General features: G+C 33.0%; 1 pseudogene; it reads right to left on the reverse strand.

Annotated features, from left to right (window-relative positions):
• Nucleotides 1-11,130: 11,130 nt before the first annotated feature.
• LOC142837816 (vacuolar protein-sorting-associated protein 25 pseudogene) lies at nt 11,131-11,951 on the reverse strand (annotated as a pseudogene).
• Between the last annotated feature and the right edge of the window lie 8,861 nt (nt 11,952-20,812).

Here is a 20,812-nt window from a genome sequence, read left to right on the forward strand (position 1 = left end):
TCTAATTTTTTTCTGAATAAACTCAATATGCATATTGATTAGCAGTTACATTTCATACTTTATATAAAAGTCCATTATGCATGTGTAAAGAACACTGTAGAAGTTGGACATTGCTTTAACTCAAAACTTCCTAAATTTCATCTTATGCATTTATATTTTTTTACATAATTTGGGTTGTTATGTATTTTATTTATTGTTATTATTAAAAACACATTTGTACATATATTCATGAAGTGACTCATACTAATTCAAATACAAATATTATCAGAGTGAAAATTAATATAATTCTCTCTCAATTTTTATGATACATGACCAAAGTGTACCTAGGAAATAATAATCAATAGGATGTGAAATCCTTGTGGACTTTGAATGGAAACTATCTACCATTCTTACTTTTGTATTACATTTTCTCATTGTTGCATAAAAATCTAGAAACATTATTAAAAGGAAAAATAAGATTGCATAGATTTACTTTCTCACAGAAAGCATCAAAATATTTTGTAAGAAAAACAAGAAGGATTAGTGTGAAGATTATATTAAATTGAATATTCTTGTTATTTTTGGTTCTAATAAAATTATATCAAATACAAGTTTTGTGAAAATTTCACTGTATTTTTTGTTCAGACATCTAAAACTTTTGCCGGGCAATGATGATACAGGTCTTTTATCCCATCACTCCAAGGTCAGAGACAGGAGGAAGATCTGAGTTTGAGACCAGACTGGTCTAAAGGGTAAGTAAGTTCCATGATAACCAGCACTCCACACATAAAACTGTCTCGAAAAACAAAACAACTTCAAAAAATAAAATAAAGATAAATTATTTAGTTGTTCAATAAGTAGTTGCAAATATTGTCCATAAAATATTAACCAAAAATTCTGATAATTTGAGCAGCTGATCCTGTAGAATAAAGTGGAATATGAGAAACACATCTTTAGGCATTTATCACTTCATGTCTGCAAGGTACTCTCTAAATAACCATTTGAAAAAAAACTGTTGTCAAGAGGACGTTTTTAGAGACCTATCTCTAAACTACTAGGCCAGGAAGAAGGACAAGGTCAAGCTTAAGGAATGAATGGTGCAGGACATGGAAGAACAAATGGTTTTCCCAGAAACATTAGCTATATTTTTCCATCATTAAAAATTGAAATAAAAATGCTCATGACAATCGTGCAGAACGTTGATCTCTGAGTACAGCAGAATATAATTAGTTATCATTTCATTGATTTTGGTTTGGTTTGGTTTGGTCAGTTGTGTTTGGTACTCTGGGTTATTGAGTCTCTTGTTTCTGACAGTTAAGGCAGTGTAAGTTGTGGGTTCTCTCTCAAGGAATGGAGCTAAAGCTGAAACTGTCATTGGTTGGTCACTTCCAGAAAGTCTGTGCCACCATTGCCTCAGCACATTTTGCAGACAGTATATTGAAAGAAAACATATTTAAAAGATGGTGCTGGCATAACTGAAAATAAAAATGTGGAAAAATTAAAATAGATCCATATCTATCTATCGCCATGCACAAAACTCAAGTCAAAATGAATCAAAGACCTCCACATAAAGTCAACTACACTGAAACTCATAGAAGAGAAAGTGGGAAGTACACTTGAATACATTGGCACAGGAGACCACTTCCTAAATATAACCCCAGTAGCACAGACACTGAGAGAAACAATTAATAATTGGGACCTACTGAAACTGTAAAGCTTCTGTAAAGCAAAGGACATGGTCAAGAAGACAAAACGGTAACCTACAGAATGGGAAAATATCTTCACCAAACCCACATCAGACAGAAACTGTTCATCAAGAACAAATAATCCAATAGAAAAAAAAAATGGAGTGCATACCTAAACAGAGAACTCTCAACAGAGGAATCTGAAATGGCTGAAAAATCCTTAAGGAAATGTTCAACCACCTTAGCCCTCAGTGAAATGTAAATCAAAACAACTTTGAGATTCCATTTTACACCTGTAAAAATGGCCAAGATTAAAAACATTGATGACAACTTAAGCTGGAGAGGTTGTGGGGTAAAGGGAACATTCTTCCATTGCTGGTTGGAATTCATGCTGGTACAGCCCCTTTGGATATCAGTGTGGTGATTTCTCAAAAAATTAGGAAACAGCTTTCCTTCCTCAAGACCCAGAAATACCACTTTTAGGTATATACCCAAAGGATGCTCAATCGTATCACAAGGACATGTGCTCAACTATGTTCCTAGCAGCATTGTTTGTAATAGCCAGAACCTGGAAACAACCTAAATACCCCTCGAACGATGAATGAATAAGGAAAATGTAGTATATTTACACAATGGAGTACTACATAGCAGAAAAAAATAACGGCATTTTGGAATTTGCAGGCAAATAGATGGGTATAGAAAACGTCATATTGAGTGAGGTAACCCAGACCTTGACAGAAAAATAACATATGTACTCACTCATAAATGGCTTTTAAACATAAAACAAAAGAAAAATAGTCTACAATTTACAATCCCAGAGAACCCAGATAACAATTATAACCCTAAGAGAGACATATATGGATCTAAGCTTTATGGAAAGTAGAAAAAGACAAGATATCCTGAGTAAATTGGGAGCATGGGGACAATGGGACAGGGTTAAAGGGGAGTAGAGAGGCAGGGAGGGGAGTAGAAAAAAATGTAAAGCTTAATTTTAAAATAGTGAATAATAATATAAGTCCTCTATAGATTGCTATTCAGAATTATACACTATAGTTTACTGACTTAATTCAAAGTGGAATGTTATGTCTTTCATACATACAGGCCTGTTTTTGTGACTAATTAGAGACAAAAATGAGTCAAAATTATCTATTTGTAACCTGACTAGATCATATGGAATTGGAAGAACAATATCATGTAAATATCATGAATACAGGAGATATTTTTGCATGAATGAATGATACTAGTAGTAACTTAGGAAACAAAATTAATTGCTAATTAATTATTATTTTATTATTATTAAATTTAATTATTGTTTTTCATAATTTCAGAGTAAGGACTATTCATGGGTCAATATTCTTATCACAAGCAACATGGGGTATTTGATATGGTATGACTAAAAAAAAAGATCACCAAGTTTATATCACCTTATTCCTTGTCTTCAAATACTTTGTTGAAAGATTGATGGGGGCACAGAGATGGAAAAGTGTTATTATGTAGGCCCTCCACAGAGTTTTTAAAAACTTATCTGTCATCAAAGTTCTAAAATTACACTTATATGTACTTAATTACAACTTCAAAATGCTATTAAATACATTTGACAGTATACACATATATATGCATATATATTCACACATGCACATACACACACATTAATATAAACTAAAATTTCCTGAACATAAGTAATATAGAACACTTTCCTCTATGGATAATCTGAAATATATATGAAGAATTACCATTTTAAAATGTGGTCTAAACATTGATAAAATCAGTAAGATATGGATTATAAATATTGATTTTCAAGTCTTAATTTTTCAAAATAAATAAAGTACATTTTCATGTTTTTTATCAAGTTTCCATGAAATAAATTCAAGACTGATATTATTGTTAAATAATAAATTATTAACAAGGATACAAGGTAAAATGCTCTCTAAATTGCATATTATATCACACTCCAAAAGAAAAGTCATTGAAATATTTTTAAAAGATGTCCCTATAATGAGAGAGGGCCACATAAGAAATGTATAGCTAAATAACTCATACAATAACTATTTTAAAGCAAATGCATGCTTGTTTGTGTGTCACATTTAGATGTTAAATCTCACCTGGATTGGGCTAATGAATTTTGAGCACTTTGCTTACTAATGTTAATATAGTATACAGTAAGTATATTTATTGTTTTATTTTTATTCAGAATCTTTTGATACCTTTGCAAATAACATAAAATTGAAATATTTAAGCAAGAAATGTGATTTACTTGATATTTGCAACCTTGTCCTATTTCTGAGCTTCAAGAAGTAACTTTACAAATTAAAAATCAAATATTGCTAAGTCCCAGGCTGCTGGAGGACATATTTTTTAAATGCTATATTCTAAATTGCAATTAATTTTTTATTCCTTTAAGCACATTTAAGTATGAATTTGTTACTTTAATTAAACTGAATAATTCAAATATTAAATGAAACTGTGTAACCCCAACTAACTGAAGAGCAAGTGGCTGATTACTGAGTATGAGTATGATTTAAAAATGTACAGTTTGGTATAAAACTCATTTAATTTAAATATACTTAAAATTATATTCTTGTGAATATTAAAAGAAGGAGTTTCAACTTCTGGTTGGATGTATTTATTCCTCCTGTGTTTATATTAATGTGGATGTATGTATTTATGAAGATATACTTTTACGTATAGATATGTGCATTGAATAGCATTGTAGCCAGGTTTATGTTTAAATATACTCATATAAATGTCTGTGTCTATTTTCATACACATACACACACAATTATATATATGAATATACACAATGTCTTCAGTTTGCTTTGCTAAATAGTATTGAATATGTTTTCTTGTTGGCATGTTACTTGTATTAAATTTTAATAAGATTTTCATTTACTCTTCTTGATGAGAGAATGATGTGGGATGTCCTTCTGGTTATATGTTGCTTTTATTTGCTGATGAATAAAGATGCTTTGGCCTATTGCAGGGCAGAATATAGCAAGAGTGGAAGAGATATATAGGGAGAGTAGGCAGAGTCAGGTAGATGCCACATAGCAGTCAAAGGAGACAAATGCTATGTAGTTGGCAAAAGAGAAGGACATGCTGAAACTTTACCTGGTAAGCCAAAGCCTCATGAAAATACACAAAATATTGGAAAAGGGCTAATTTAGGATGTTAATAGGAAGATGTTAGTTAATAGGAAGCCAGAGCTAATAGGCCAAAGATTGTTGTAATTAATATAGTTTCTCTGTGATTATTTGTGTCTGGGCGGCTGGGAAATGAAAGAGCAGCCTCCATTTACAAATTGTGAGCCAAAGTGGAGCAACTACTTTCACATAAAACCTAAGAGCGTTTGGGAAGAAATCCTAGACATAAAAGAACAGAGTTAAGCGTGGCTTCTTGGTAGCTGCGTTTTTTCAGGTAGGATCTGTTTGTGGGTCACAAACAGAAACATGACTTCTTTAAGAAATGGTGGCTTTCTGGTTATTGCTGGCAGAATAAACTCTGGCTCTTTCAGGAGATTCTACAATTAAAGTGGGTCTGTGAGCAATGTGTTACAAATTGCTTAATGGTTACACAGATCTGCTGTGTCCCTGAAGCTGGGGAATTGTGCATGGCTTACAGAGGAAGTGAACATGCCTCTGCCATCTTGGAGTGGGTGAAAGAAACAGGCATTGCAGCAGAGTTGGTCCTAGCCATGTTCTCTTGGCATTTTTTTAAATGCTCCTGATCAGAAAATCATTACATATACACAATAAAGACATATTCTGATGAAAAAACCTCTGAATGATCACAGTGTTGGATAAATGTATGTAGGCTTGGGAGAGAGAAAAAAAAGAGTATAGACACCTATAAAAAGAAATAGGTTTAAAAAATAAAACAAAGTCTTTAAAGAGATAGTAAGAGTAATGTAAAAGAATATTTACAGTCATAGATTAAAGGAGTAAAGGAAAATAAGCCACATAAAGATGGAATACACAGAAGAAAGCAACTGATGAATTTTGTCATTACAAAGTAGAACAGAACTTCAAATTTCCTGCTTCATGGTAAAGTCTACTGGATGCTATGGACTTGTAGAGTGAAAATGGGTGTCTATCATTACAGAAGAACTTTGGTTGACTGTCCCTGCAACAAGATGTCTCTGTCAATTCTAGAACTTTGGAAGTTGACTTTAATGTGCTTCCTGTTTATTTAGGTAATATTATAACCTTCTGGAGTCTTTGAAGAGTTAAAGGCAGATAATTATAGTTATAATTTTCCTTAGTTATGTTAAAAAGATAAATTAGATATAAAACTTTAGACTCACAAAGATAGGATAGGTGATAGAGGATTTTTCTTAATTTGCCAGTTGTAAATGAACTAAAAACTATAATTTTTGCTTGATAAATCTTTTGTATACATAATTTGACTATGTTAAAATTAAAACATTGCTTTTTATTTAGATGCTGTGGGATGTCTTTCTGTACATGTGTTGATTTCATTGGCTAATGAATAAAGCTGCTTTGGCCTATGACATGACAGAATATAACCAGACTGTAAGTGATATAGAGATAGAAGGTGGAGTCAGGGAAACACCATTTAGCTGCTGAAGGAGGCAGATGTCATGTAGCTGATGAAGGAGAAGGACATGCCAGAATTTTATCCCATAAGCCACAGCCTCATGTGATATACAAAATTATAGAAATGGAATAATTTGAGATGTAAGGGTTAGTCAATAAGAAGCCTAAACTAATAAGCCAAGTAGTGTTATAATTAATATAGTTTCTCTGTGATTATTCAAGTCTGAGCAGTTGGGAAATGAATGAGCAATTTCCTACAAGAAAGTATAGTTTTGAGTGCACTAATACTTTTATTATAATGTTGAATTGGATTAGTTTAAACATTTTTAATTTGAAAAATTATTATTGCATTAGCAAATAAAAATAGAGTATCAACTTGTCAGAATATATGTATATTATTTGAATTATAATAGTTTTAGGCATGTTTCACGGTTTATGAATCCAAATTAATTGAGAACTAAAATATATTTAGACATAAATTAATACCATAGTTAAAATTATAAGTGGAAGTTTCTATCCCACCCAATCCCTCAGTTTTCAGTCCCATAGAAATACACAGAGGCTTATATTAATTATAAACTGCTTGCCCAGTTGCTCAGGCTTATTACTAAAAATTGAAATTGACCCATAATTCTTATCTATGTTTAGCCATGTGGCTTGGTACCTTTTCTCAGAAAAGCATTCCCATCTTGCTTACTCTGTGTCTGGCTTATGACTGTGTCTCTGCTTTCCTCTTTCCAGAATTCTCTTACACTGGTTACCCTGTCCATACTTCATGCATGGCTATTGGCCATTAAGCAATTTATTAAACCTATATAAGTGACAAATATTTAGAGTGTACAAGAGCATTATTCCATAGCAAATTATGTAATATATAAATATATCTGTGTATGTATGTGTATGTATGAATTTTATTTATGCTTGTAGTGAAATCAACAAATTATAACTTTAATAAGATGAACTTATTTTCATTCCTTCAGTATAATAACATATAATTAATTTATCTGCCATATTACAAATAAGGTAATAAATATTGTTTTGTTTCTTTTCTTTAACTTTTAAGGGGGGCATTACTTTAGATGTGAGTTCCAGGTTAAGGTATAACGTAAACTGAAGAATAGATAAGGAAATGTGGTACATTTACACAATGGAATACTACACAGTGGGAAAAAAATAATGACATCTTGAATTTTTCAGAAAAATGAATGGAGCTAGAAAACAACATTTTGAGTGAGGTAACCCAGATCCAGAAAGACGATTATCACATGTAGTCACTCATTAGTATTTTTTAATCATAAAGCAAAGAAAACCAGCCCACAAGTCAAAATACCAAAAGAACCTAGACAACAATGAGGAACCTAAGAGAGACATGCATAGATCTAATCTACATGGGAAATAAAAAATAACAAGATCTCCTGAGTAAATTCAGAGAGGGTTGCAGGAGAGGGGACAGGCAGGGAGGGGAGCAGAGAAAAATGTAGAGATCAATAAAAATCAAAAAGAAAAGAAAAAAGAAAAATGCAGTCAATGCAACAGGCACTTGAAGCTTCTAGTCATAGTTCCAGTAAAGGAAACAGAAAGTGTGAATGCATGCTTACCAGCAACTCTTTCCCTCTAAAACTGTTCAGAACCAAACCCAGAGAACAGTGGCATACACTTTGAGCAAGGCATTCCCACCTTAGTTCACAAGCTTAAATCCCTTCAGCAAACACTGCAACAGACAAACTTGATGTCGAAGATCTTTATTAATACTCTTATAAAAGAAAACCTGGTCCTGTGGTCTTCGGTTACCTTTTCATAGGCATATATCTGTCTAATTCTTCTTGATTATTTCTTTCCCAATGTAAGATTAGTCATGTTAACATATACTTATCTTTAATCAGCCAAGTACATTAAAAAATCACTGGACTGTTCCAAATTCCTCTTTTTTTATTTGTCTTTCTGATACTTATCTTTCATGTGGCTAATTATACTGGAGAAAAACAGATATACACAACTATGTTATCCTTAAAGTGCTTAATTACTTACTATGTTTACACATTGATAATTATTGTCTAAGCCAAATTACAAGTGAAAGGTACTTATTTGAATGTATTTCTTGTTGAATTTATTGCTGTATGAATACTAAAACTGTCATAGACAGAAACATCCATCATAAGTATGATGAGATTTTCTCAGTCTCCTGTATAATATTAGTGGACAATCAATTACCAGTTTTTCCTTTGCTCTCATTGTATTTGAAAAATTTTAAACTATTATTTATGGCAAAGTGAAAAAAAATGTTTCAGAGAGAATGATATGCTTTGTTTCAGTTATGAATTTTCAATAAAAAACTCAAAAATATATAAATTCTAATGGTGATTTATTAAAATCATAAATTGGTATCTTTATAATTTAGTTTTTTCCCATTATTTCAGGAATTTTGGTTTTACACATTTCTTTTTATCTGAACAATTTGAAAATTATTTGAGGTATATGAGAACATTATTATGAACAGAGCAATGATGAAATTAAGATATTTATGTACTGATTTTTGAGTAAAATTGAATGATATCAGTCTCAAATACTGACTTTTACTTAACGAAGTCACACTTCCAACAGGGTGTCAGTGCTCCATTAAAACAAAACCTACAGAACAAATGAAATTCTGTTACATATTTTTCTCAGTAGAATAATAGCTAACAAGGTAAACTCATATTTAGGAATTAAACAGAAGAATAAAGAATCAGATGAAAATTAGTCACATGATAATCATGACTAGTGGCACATAATTACGATGGCTTTTTTGGACAAGTTCCAAATTAACAATCCTACTAAGAGAATTAAATTTTCATGTAACCATTTCTCATAGCAATGTTGGTGAAAGGATGATAAATTTTGTTTACTTATATTTTTGGAAAATCATTCCTTTTGCTATTAAAAAGATGCACTTCTTCATACAAATTGGTTTGTTTATTTATTTATTTATTTATTTATTATTTTCATTTTATGCAGGATTTTTCTTTGCTGATCATACTCTTCTGGAATTTACTGTATAGACCAGATTGCATTCGAACTAAAGAGTTCTACCTGCCTCAGTCTCCCTAGTGCTTGAGATTAAATGCATGAACAACCACCGCCCAACAATTTTTCAATTTATGTCTGTTTCAGTGTTTATTTCTTGAAAATACACCAAAATAATATACTTAGCACATATACTGTAAATTTGTACACACTTTCTTGATCAATATTGTAGTGATTTAACATTATTTGACTACTTTTTTCTATATCATTAGCATGGTCTTTATGCGTTTCATTCTTTTAGATGGCTTTAAAGATAACTGAGCTATTTCATTATGTGTTTTTACTATTTACATAGGTGAACATAAACATTAGCAAAATAAGGTAAATCAGTGCTATGGAAGAACTAGTCAAGCATTTATAGTCACTCACTATGTTACAAATGAGCAAAGATATTGAATCGCAAAATATTACCTATTTTTCTAATATATTCCATTTTGTATGCAATATTAAATTGTATATATTTTCTTTATTGTGAATGAATAGGGCTCACAGACTTACAGTACCATTTTGTTACAACATTATCAGTCAGGTAGAGATCAATTACACTAGATGAGATATTCTGGAACCATCCAGAGGAACAACCTTAATATAATTTGGTTTTCTGTCTATACTCTTACTTAAATTTGAAAGTGTAGTAAATACTTATTTTGGTGAAATAGTGACTGAGGGTTTATAATGTGTAAGCACTACCAAAATTACGCCAATGCTCTCAAAATTGATGTAATACCACATTTAACAGTACAAGTAGAAAAACTTAAAAATAGGCAGCTAGTACAGAGGAAACAATCTTCAACAAATTTAGATTGGTATCCTAATCTTATTTTCTAAACATCATTCTGAAAAGCATTCCTAAAGTAATAAAAAAGGAAAAAAAGAAAGAAAGACACTATGAAGGACTCAATTGAATGAGTTTAAGTATAAAGGAAACTTCATAAGTCTTTACATTGAACGCCATTTTCAAAAGAAATAAAATGGAGACATATGGAAAAATATCATCTAGAAATGTGAATAGATGATCAATTTTAATATAAATATGGGCATTAATTTAAATAAAAAATAAGGATAAAAAAGTGGATTATGCATATTTATGGAATAATAATAAAAGAAATTATATGCATTTGAAATGAAAACAGGAAGTCGACTACTAGGGTTTGAAAATGAGATAGTCAGGATTACAGGAAAAAGATGATTGAGAAGTATCAAACAAATTTACACGAAAATTTCATAATGAAATTAAATACATTTTAAGTTAATTAAACTATAAAGACAAAATACATTTTCATAAAAATGCCCTCATATCAGATGCTTGATTGTGAAATAGTGAGCCATTAGAAGGATAATTTCTCTAAGTTTGTTTATTTGTTAACAAATTAAAAATTATAATAATTCCTGAGATATTTAAAGCCATTTATTCATAATAATTGCAGGTCTGTATAGTCTCTCTTATGTATTTTATTTAACTTTATATATACATATTTTAACGTTGTATTCTTTATATTATTTTGAAAATAAATGTTGTAGACTCGATTTTGTAACCAATAGTTACTAAGAGATCATTTCTCATATTTCTGGAAAACTTTATATTAATAAATCTTTTTTTTTTTTGGGAGGAGAGATTTTAATATCTTAAATCAGAGTGGGCCCGCCTTTCACTGCCAGGCCCCTTCTGGGGCTTCCTATCTTCGTATTGCCTGGAAGGCTGCCTGCAGCCAGGGCTTCCCCCATCCCCTAAGAAGGATCCAGCACCAGCCTGAGAAAGGAGGCAATAGCAGCTAAAGGAGTGGGAGGGGGGAGGAGAAAGAAGCGTGTGCAGGCGCATGTAGGTGTGTACTTATGTGTGAGAACAGACGTAAAATGTCAGGTTTATAGACCCTGGCCCAGAGACAGTCTAGGATGGGAAAGGAGGTAGGGCAAGAAACATCCTTTCTCCCTGGCACCGTGGGCTCACCGTGTCCCAGGGGTAGGCAGAATGGATTATGTGGGAAGTATCCCTAAGTCCGAGCTTTCAGGACTTGAGCCCTTTGAGTCTGGTGGAGTGAGTGATCCAGTCTGTGGGACACTTGGTCTGTCTCCTTTTGAAAGCCCTGGAAAGGTGGGAGGTAAGAAGTAGAGGGAGACAGGTCTCTGCTAGAAGAACTTGACTCCTTGGCCATCACTGACAGTGATAATCTCAGCCTTGTGCTCCTGCTGTAGGGCCTGCAGAGCACGAAGTAGGGTCGCCTCATCCAGCCCATGGAACTCTTCGTCCTCTGTGTCTTCCCCATTGGTCAGTTCATACAGGGTAAACACAGAGTTGTTCTGGCCGCTCCTGGAAACCCATTGATAAATGAGTTTCCCCCATTCTTCTGGCCTCCGCCACATGATCAGGAAGCTAGACTTATTCTTATCCAACCACTCGAGGTTCCCTTTCTTTCTTAGCTCCTCTAATACAATCTGGATTGACTCCACAGGAAGTTTTCGCTGTAGCTTGACGTTGTTGAAGAGCGGGCTCTCCTGGGCTTCCATCACCGTCATGCTGGACTGTTTGTGCAAGCGGCAGAAGGACAGAACCAGAGAGCACCAGGCGGCCAGCTGCTTCTGCCGGGTGTCCACGTTCAGCTGTAACGTAAAGAAGGGCGGGAAGCGGTACTGCCACGGCCACTAGAAACTCATCGCCATCGTAGTAGCCCAGAAAACCATATTAATAAATCTTTATGATTTATTTTCTGTCAGTAACGCAATAATTCTCAAAGTTATTAGATTTAAGTATATTAAGACATATTCAATATGAATATGAATACTCAAAATTCAAGAACACTTGACTATTACATCTCAGAGGTCATTGCTAACTCTACAGGCTTCTGATATTCTCTACATAAAATGCTTTCAAAGGAGCATTGGATGTAAAGCAGTGAGAGTCATAAAATTAATATATTCATCTAGTTTATTTAAAACATAAACATTGCCTAAAGCCAATATCATAGGTAGGCACATAAATTGTAATCATTCACTCAAATTTGCATCTGATTGAAAGGAACAAATATAAAAAGAAGTTCCATTCAAGTAAAGAACAGATAAAGAAACGTAGCAAAAAACAAAACAAAACAAAGAAAAGGTTTAAAACCTATTTTAAAATAAATTTGTGCTATTATACCTTTTGTCTTTCCAGGCATTTCATCTATTTTACCATGTTATTTGTTATTATATTAATAATTACTGTTGCTCATATTTGTGTCTTTTTTCCATGTCATAATTACTTATCTCTTTATCTGCATTTCCATATTTTTATTACTTCAAGATTATCTTTTTATTCTGTATATAGTTGCTTCTGTAAAGCAAATTTTTGAAAATGTCGATAAATGGTTTTATTTTGTGGCTATTATTTTTGATAGCGTATCCATGCTTAATAATCAAACTAAATGTCATTCTTGTTTTCTCAAATTAAATTATCCTTCAGGGATTCTACCATGTCTTCCTTCTTGTAACAATTTGTTTGTGTTGGCGCCATCAGCAGCAGGTTATAAGATTAATCAAACATTTCTCCATCTACATTATTTGCACACCCATACAAACATATTATAAAGTATGTTTGAAAATAAAAACCCTTTGGAAGATCAAGAGAGTATGTGGGTACTTAACTTAATTTGTTCTAGATTTGGCTAATACTAGATAATATTTTGAGCAAATAAGGTTTTTCTTATTTTATATTCAGTTAGGAATTTGCATTGCTGTTTTGTTCTAATGATTACCCTTCATTCTTTTCTAAACTTTATTAAGTCCAGCTTCTGATCAGAAAAAAAAAAAATAACCACATCAAATAGAGGAGCTACAAACATTCCCATTCATGGGTATTAAAAAATCTTTTTTTAAAGCCAACAATTTGCTTAACAGATTTTAAAACAAACTGCCCTCCCTAAGGAGACATTAAGCATGCCTTCTTTTTCGTGCTTAGAGAGCAAAGAAAAATCTCCTCCCGGTAAGTACTATTGAAAGTCATGACCGTATGGCAATTTATTTCATTAAAAAAAAAAACTATTATACCTATTTCTTTTTTATTACAGATGGCCAAGCAATTACAAAATACTATAACACAAGTATTTATGAGAGCAAGAAGCATTTGTTTATATTTTGAAAGTACAAAAATAACAAAATTTTTTATTGAGGTAAATAAAAATTATTTTTATTTCTTTAGTATAATTTTAATTTTTCTGTTTTGATGAAGTTAGCATCCTTAGAAACACTTCATATATGTTTATTTTATGTTCATGGAATTGTCTGTATTAACTGTTTCTTTTATTTATAAAAAATGTAAATGCTACATCTTTAGTGGGCATTCGTGTTATAGAACACAAAATCTTTTCAAAATATTTTTATGGAACTGTCAAATTGTGATAATTTCTCATATAAAATAATTATTTTTTAAATATATGAATAACTGTATCATATGCAATTTATACTTTTTTAAACAAAATATATTTACTTGTTGTAATAAGGGTGGCGGCGGGGCTGTGTCCCCAAAACCCCAGCCGCCTGCCCGGCTAGCTTATGCCCCGAAATAATTACACGGACACTGTATTCTTTTAAACTCTGCTTGACCCATCTCTATCTAGCCTCTTCTAGGCTAACTCTCGCATATTAATTTAGCCCATTTCTAATCATCTGTGTAGCGCCCCTAGGTGCGCTTACCGAGAAGATTCTAGCCTAAGTCCATCCTGGGTCGGAGCTTCATAGCGTGCGTCTTCCCTGGAGCAGGTAGCATGGCATCTCTGCTGAAGGCCTCTGCTCCCAAGAGGAGAGCTGTGGAGTCTGACCTCACTTCCTCTTCCTCCTAGCGTTCTGTTCTGTTTACTCCTCCCACCTATCTCCTAACCAATGAGATGGGCCAAAGCAGTTTCTTTTAATTTAACCAATGACCTTCCTCCATCAGTTCTTCCCTACAGTTGATATAAATGCATATGTAACCTTCTTAGTAACAGTGATTGAAACTTGTATTTCTTCACTATGTATGTTATTAATTTTTTGAAATAATATTTTATAAACTTTCTAAGTACCTTGAAATTAAATTGGTAGGTGATTATAGTATTCTTTATATTTTAACTTCAATTGGCAACTGTACATTTTTGTAATGGTTCTGACCTAAAAACTTATCTTAGAAAAAAATATATCCTTATATTTCACTGAAAGATGATGCATTTGGCTTTAGTTAAATTTCCTAAAATATGCAACTGATAATACTTTTATAATACTGAACTCAATTATAACACTTTTAGAAACAATTATTAAATATTTTTCAAGATTTGTATTACTTTTTCTTTAAAAATATTTGGAATATTTAAAATTTATTGGACATGAACACTTTAATGTTATAGTAATATAGTGGTTAACATAGAAAATAAACATACTCTGTCTAAAATATAAAATATATAAAGACACAAATCATCTATATTTCCTCTGTTCCATCATTTTCTAGATGTAATAAGAATAGATGTTCTTTAATTTCAGAGGAAAAATATAGCCCTATTGAAACATCTTAATCATTAGAATATAATATAATAAGTAATTTTGAGAAATCTTGTAATCTGTGATGTAGTTCATGGGGCTCATTCAGCACAAATCACTTTTTTCTTGGATTTTATTACAGATTTTTTTTTACAAAGTCTACATGTGCAGATTAACATTAACCAATGGTATATAATTAGATATAATGGGACACACGTATATTCTCAACACTTATGAGTCAACCTAGAAAGCCTGATAAAAATTAAGACTTGCTTGGCAGCCTGGGTGACATAAGGCAGGTTGAGACCCTGTTCCCAAACCAGTAGGAAACAATTTCCAGAATACAAATTGTGGAATGTGAGTACTGAAAGCTAAAATGTGTCCCCTGACTTCCATACTCACTGTGGCAGATAGGTAGGAACATTTAAACATAAAATTAAAATGGAGTTAGTATATGATTATGAAAAGAAAAAAATTGTTTTCTAGTATGACAATATGTCATTGTGTGTGTATACAAATATATGTTTGTGTATACATATATATTGAGAAATATTCTCATATAGGTTTCACATACACATATTTATAAATACATATATATGTACATATGTACATTTCTGTATTATTAAGAATGTATTAATAAAGCTAAAGAAATATTAAAAAATAGTGGCTACTGCTGTCTGGGTGCCCAATGTCCAGTAGCACAGGGCTTTGACAAAAACCCATGAGTCCTCAAAGCTAGACTTTTCTTTCTGAGGGAGGTTAGGCAAAAAGGCACTTACAAACTCTCTTCATGGTTTCTTTGTTTTTTTCTATCTTTCTTTATTCTCTCTCGCTCTATTATTTTTTCTCTCATGTTTTCCACAGGTTTTTCACCCCAACAGATCTTCCAGGCAGTAAAATAGTCAAAAGAGTCCCATTCCATTTCTCAAGTGAATGATTATAGGTAAAAACATGTGTTTTTATCTCCCTCATATTATTAAATATTTTATGTATTGTAAGTTAAAAACAGATTATCCTGAGAACCCACATACATACATGGCTAATCAACTTGTTATAGATTAATCGTGGGGGTAAGCAAGGGTTTCTTGTCAGGTCTTTTACTGTCAGGCTGCATTTTGCAGTTACAAAGAAAGAAGTCAATTACTCTATTACTTATCTTGAGAGGTAATCTCATAAAAAATAACAAACCTAAACTTTCATATATGAAAAAGAATCAGTTAAGTCTACTTTAAATCTTTATCATATGTATGCATCCATTAATAATTGTTGTTGTTGTTGTTGTTTTAGAACAGGAGATTGAGGGTAGAAAGGAGTACAAGGAGTTATCACCTTTGGTCATCAACCAAACCTAACAAGCAGAGTATATCAGCCAGTAATAACTCACCTAAAAGAAGTCCACATTCAACTGTGTGCCTCTCTAAAACTTTAGACTGTCTTCTTGGGTTTTCCACCTCAAAGTTATTTAGTGAAAATAACTTAGTCTAATTTTGTTATTTTCAAAGCTTTGTTTCACTGTGATGCACTCTGAGACCAGTGAACACATCTCCCAACATTAAGGTGAAAAGAATTTAAATTAGCTGCCCTAGCTATTGGGTTTCAAATGTAAATCATTAACTAGAGCTACAAGCCACTCAGCTCCTTAGGTGAGACTCACAGACCTTGGCTTGTGAAACATATCTTTGTATTTATTTTATTCACCAATATTCTGGATAAGTTATTATTTTTATTATCAATTAGATAGCACAGCATAGGGAAGGGTCATCTTCTTGACAATCCACAGGTAAAAATACCCAGGATAACGCGATGTTTTCAATAGATAAACACACTATATTACAGGCAGTGGAGATCTCCCCATGTCCACTCACACAATGCAATATATCAGAGAAGAGAGTTTCAGCAAACCTGTAAAGGCACAGCAGAAGCAAAAGACACCCTAGTGTCTGCAGCTCCATGAACTTGATTCGCTTCTTTTGGTAGACAACTGGAACTTCAATTACAACTTTCTGTGTTCCTCTGGCATGGCCAATGGCAAGCGAGATTATTGGATTCAGTGCCTAGTAATGACGTACAAAGAATACATCAATTTTGAAGGGTGATATGATGGGGTTTTTCTCTAGTGTGTCAAATAGAGGTATATATATGGTCATACTTATTTGTATACATATATTAAATTATCTTAAGTGTCTTTTGGTTATTTGAGAATCTTCTGTTGAGAATTTTCTGTTTAGTTCTGTACCCCATTTTTAAACTGGGTTTTGAAATTTTGATGTTTAATTTCTTGAGTTCTTTATATATTTTCAAGATCAGTCCTTTGTCTGATGTGGGGTTAGTGAAGATTTTTTTCCTATTCAGTAGGCTGCCTTTTTGTCTTACTTTCTGTGTCCTTTTCTTTACGGAAGCTTCTCACTTTCAGGAGGTCCCCTTTATTTATTATTACTCTCAGTGTCTGTGCTACTGGGGTGATATTTAGGAAGTGGTCTCCTGTGCCTTTGCATTGCAGGCTGCTTTCCACTTTCTCTTCTATCAGGTTCAGTTTGATCATATTTATATTGAGGTCTTTAATCCATTTGGACTTGAGTTTTGTACATGACAATAGATAGATATGAATCTATTTTTATTATTCTTCATGTTGACATCCAGTTATGCTAGCACCATTTGTTGAAGATGTTTTCTTTTTTCCATTGTATAATTTTAGCTTCTTTGTCAAAAATCAGGTGTTCATAGGTGTGTGGATTTATATCTGGGTCTTTGATTTGATTCCATTGGTCAACCACTCCATTTTATACCAGTACCAAGCTGCTTTTATTACTGTAGCTTTGTAATAGAGATTGATGTTAGTGAAGGTGATGCCTCCAGAAGTTCCTTTATTGTACATGGCAGTTTTGGCTATCCTCAGCCTTTTTTTTCCATATGAAGTTGATTATTGTTCTTTCAAGGTCTGTGAAGAACTGTATTGGGATTTAAATTCTTAAAAAGAATAAAGAAAATAAATAAGAAAAATAAAGTAAAAGAGTTTTGGTTATATGGAAAAAGGTAACTTGCCTTTAGTTTTTGCTATTTCTCTTGGTATTCTCTTTTTTTTAGTATCTTTTTTTTAATTGATAAAAGGAGAATAAAGAAAAGAAAGAAAAAAAAAACAAATTTCCACCTCCTCCCAGCCTCCTATTTCCCTCCCCCTCCTCCCATTCTTCTCCCCCTCCTCCCACCCCTCTCCCTTTCCCCCCACTTTTCTCCCCCTCCCTCTCCAGTCCAAAGAGCAGTCAGGGTTCCCTGCCCTGTGGTAAGTCCTAGGTCCTCCCCCCTCCGTCCATATCTAGGAAGGTGAGCACCCAAACTGGCTAGGCTCCCACCAAGCCAGTACATTGCGTTGGATCAAAACCGCGTGCCATTGTCCTTGGTGTCTCATCAGCCCTCATTGTTCGTCATGTTCAGAGAGTCCAGTTTTATCCCATGCTTTTTTTTGGTAACAGTCCAGCTGGCCTTGGTAGGCACCCACTGAGACAGTGGAGCTGATCTACTGGGTATTCTCTTAATATATGATCAAATTTATGGTCTGTTCCTTAAGAGGTAACACCTCTAATACTGATGGGGTGGCCAAGAACCTGAGAACAGATAGGCCAGAGAACTAGAGGAAAACCAAATACTACTGTTCCTCTTAAATACAGTAATAAAAATTAGTCAGTAGTTGTCGGATTAATTCTATGTCCATTTAGCAGTTTAGAAATGATTTGTTCTTCCACATATCCTATGACCTATCTAGAATTATACTGTCAGCTGCATGAAAGATATGGGTTTCATCTTACAGAGTGGATCTTAAATCCAATCTGAAAGTGTTTGGTTGCTTCCATGCTTTTTGTCCATGCACCATGGAACATATCTTTTCAGTTCAGTCACAAATGTATCTCAAAGGATTCACCTCCAGTGATATTGATGATTACCTTTACTTTAAAAGAGAATGCGTAGATTTTCCCGGCGTTGTAAAAACTAGCCAGTGGGAATAAAAATTCCATATCATACCAGCTTGCTACTTCCATCTTCAATGACTCAAGTATGCTGTACCTTCAACAATAAGGTTTTACCATTAAATTTTGGAAGATAACTGAGGCTCCTGTCAGTACCTGTAATGTTTGAGGTTCTTTCTTTGAGACTCACAATAAGGATGAATCAACTAACACTATTTTTAGACATGAAAGTAGACTTAAAATAATTTTAAAAAATAAAGCAACAGAAAAGTGAGAAAGGAAGCCTCTCAGTAACTGCATACCAAAATCTTCCTCTTTCAGATTATTACTGAACTTCCCAAAGACTGGTCTTTATATTTAGATTCTTTACTGTTGAGATTAGAGGAGACCTCCATTTTATGAAAAATATTGTAATAAATTTTCTTTACAGATTATAAGTTTTCAATAGTGACTACTCATGTTTTGATTGTAATGATGTTTTCTGATATTACCAACTTCTAACCCAGGTTAGCTGTGACTTTTCTATCAAAGAATCATTTCCTTTAGCTCCATGAGTCACACATATAGTTGATTTTTTTTTTACCATCTCTTAAATGTATATCTGTTACCTCATCTTCACAACTTGGTTTGTTAGCTGGGCGGTGGTGGCACAACCTTTAACCCCGGCATTGGGAGGCAGAGGCAGACAGATTTCTATGAGTTCGAAGGCAGCCTGGCCTACAAGAGCTAGTTCAGGACAGGCTCCAAAACAACAAAAAACTCTGTCACAAAAAAAACAAAACAAACAAACAAAAACAAAGAAAACTTTAAGTATTCAAGTAAACAAATGCCTAGAAAAGATTTATTCACACCAGACTTCCAAATAGACAATTTCTTTTACAAATGAATGCATACATGTGTAGGGCCCTGGTCTGCCCTTGTTTCTGGTCAGCTGACAAAGCACTCTGTTAGTTCCTGTGCTTCTCCTGCCCTGCCTGGCATCGACTCCATTATTGATATGGTAATTTCCCACCTGTCTGGGCGGAGGTCCTTGTGCAGAAGTTAGGTAGATAAGGACTTCCCCAAGTGTGAATAAACCAGCATTCGGCATTAGGCTGATCTCCTTTCAAATGAGCCAGGTGTCTTTGTGTGTTCTTTCAATCTCCAGGCCCTTGCCCAACTTGCTTACAGTACAGTGGAGCGCGAACTGTACCAAGGACGTAACACAGAATCAGGTGTTACATAAATGAGCCTTCAACAATGCTTGCTTTAATGACCATATTAACATGGAATTTGGAAAATATCTCAAGGTTCCACTGTAGAAGAAAACCTACATGGAGTTCATGAATGACAGGTGAGAAAGAGCTAGTCTCTTTCAGGGATGAGCCTTACTGTTTTTCCAATACAGAGTGGTTAGTACAAAACCAGACTCAGTAAGCAGTGTGTGTGTGTAATATATATATATATATATATATATATATATATATATATATATATATATATATATATATATATATCAATAATCATAGAAAAATAGGCTATCAAAATGAACTTGGAGGTGATTGGGGAGGAATTTCTGAAGGGTTAATAAGGGGATGCAGCATAGAAAGAGAGGAGGAAACTGTTATAATTCCATTTCAATTAAATCCTTAATTTTTATTTAGTATTTGCTTTTATATTTGCTTATATTTCCATTCGGGCTGTTGTTTTCAATAAAACTCAAAGCCTTCCACACATGAGATAAGCAGAAGCTCTACTAATAAGCTACAACTCCATCTCTGAAAGTATTCTTATTACAATTTCAAATTTAATATATATTGAGCTTTATAATCTATTTATTTTAGCTCATTATAATCATAATGAGTATGATTATAGCTCATTATTACCCTTTTTCTTTTAAATTGAAATAACATTTGTATTCTCAATTGTATACAAATATATTGCATTTTAAGAAAAAATCAGAATAACAGATACTATTTTTGACAATATCAATAAATGAGTTTATATATTAAATTATTTGAAAATTATATTATATAAATTTTAAACTTCGTTTTGAAACTTTTTAATGATTCTTTGTGGATTTCACATCAGGATTCCCAAACCTAATCATCTG

This window comes from Microtus pennsylvanicus, chromosome 1, assembly GCF_037038515.1.
Source record: "Microtus pennsylvanicus isolate mMicPen1 chromosome 1, mMicPen1.hap1, whole genome shotgun sequence".
NCBI lineage: Eukaryota > Metazoa > Chordata > Mammalia > Rodentia > Cricetidae > Microtus > Microtus pennsylvanicus.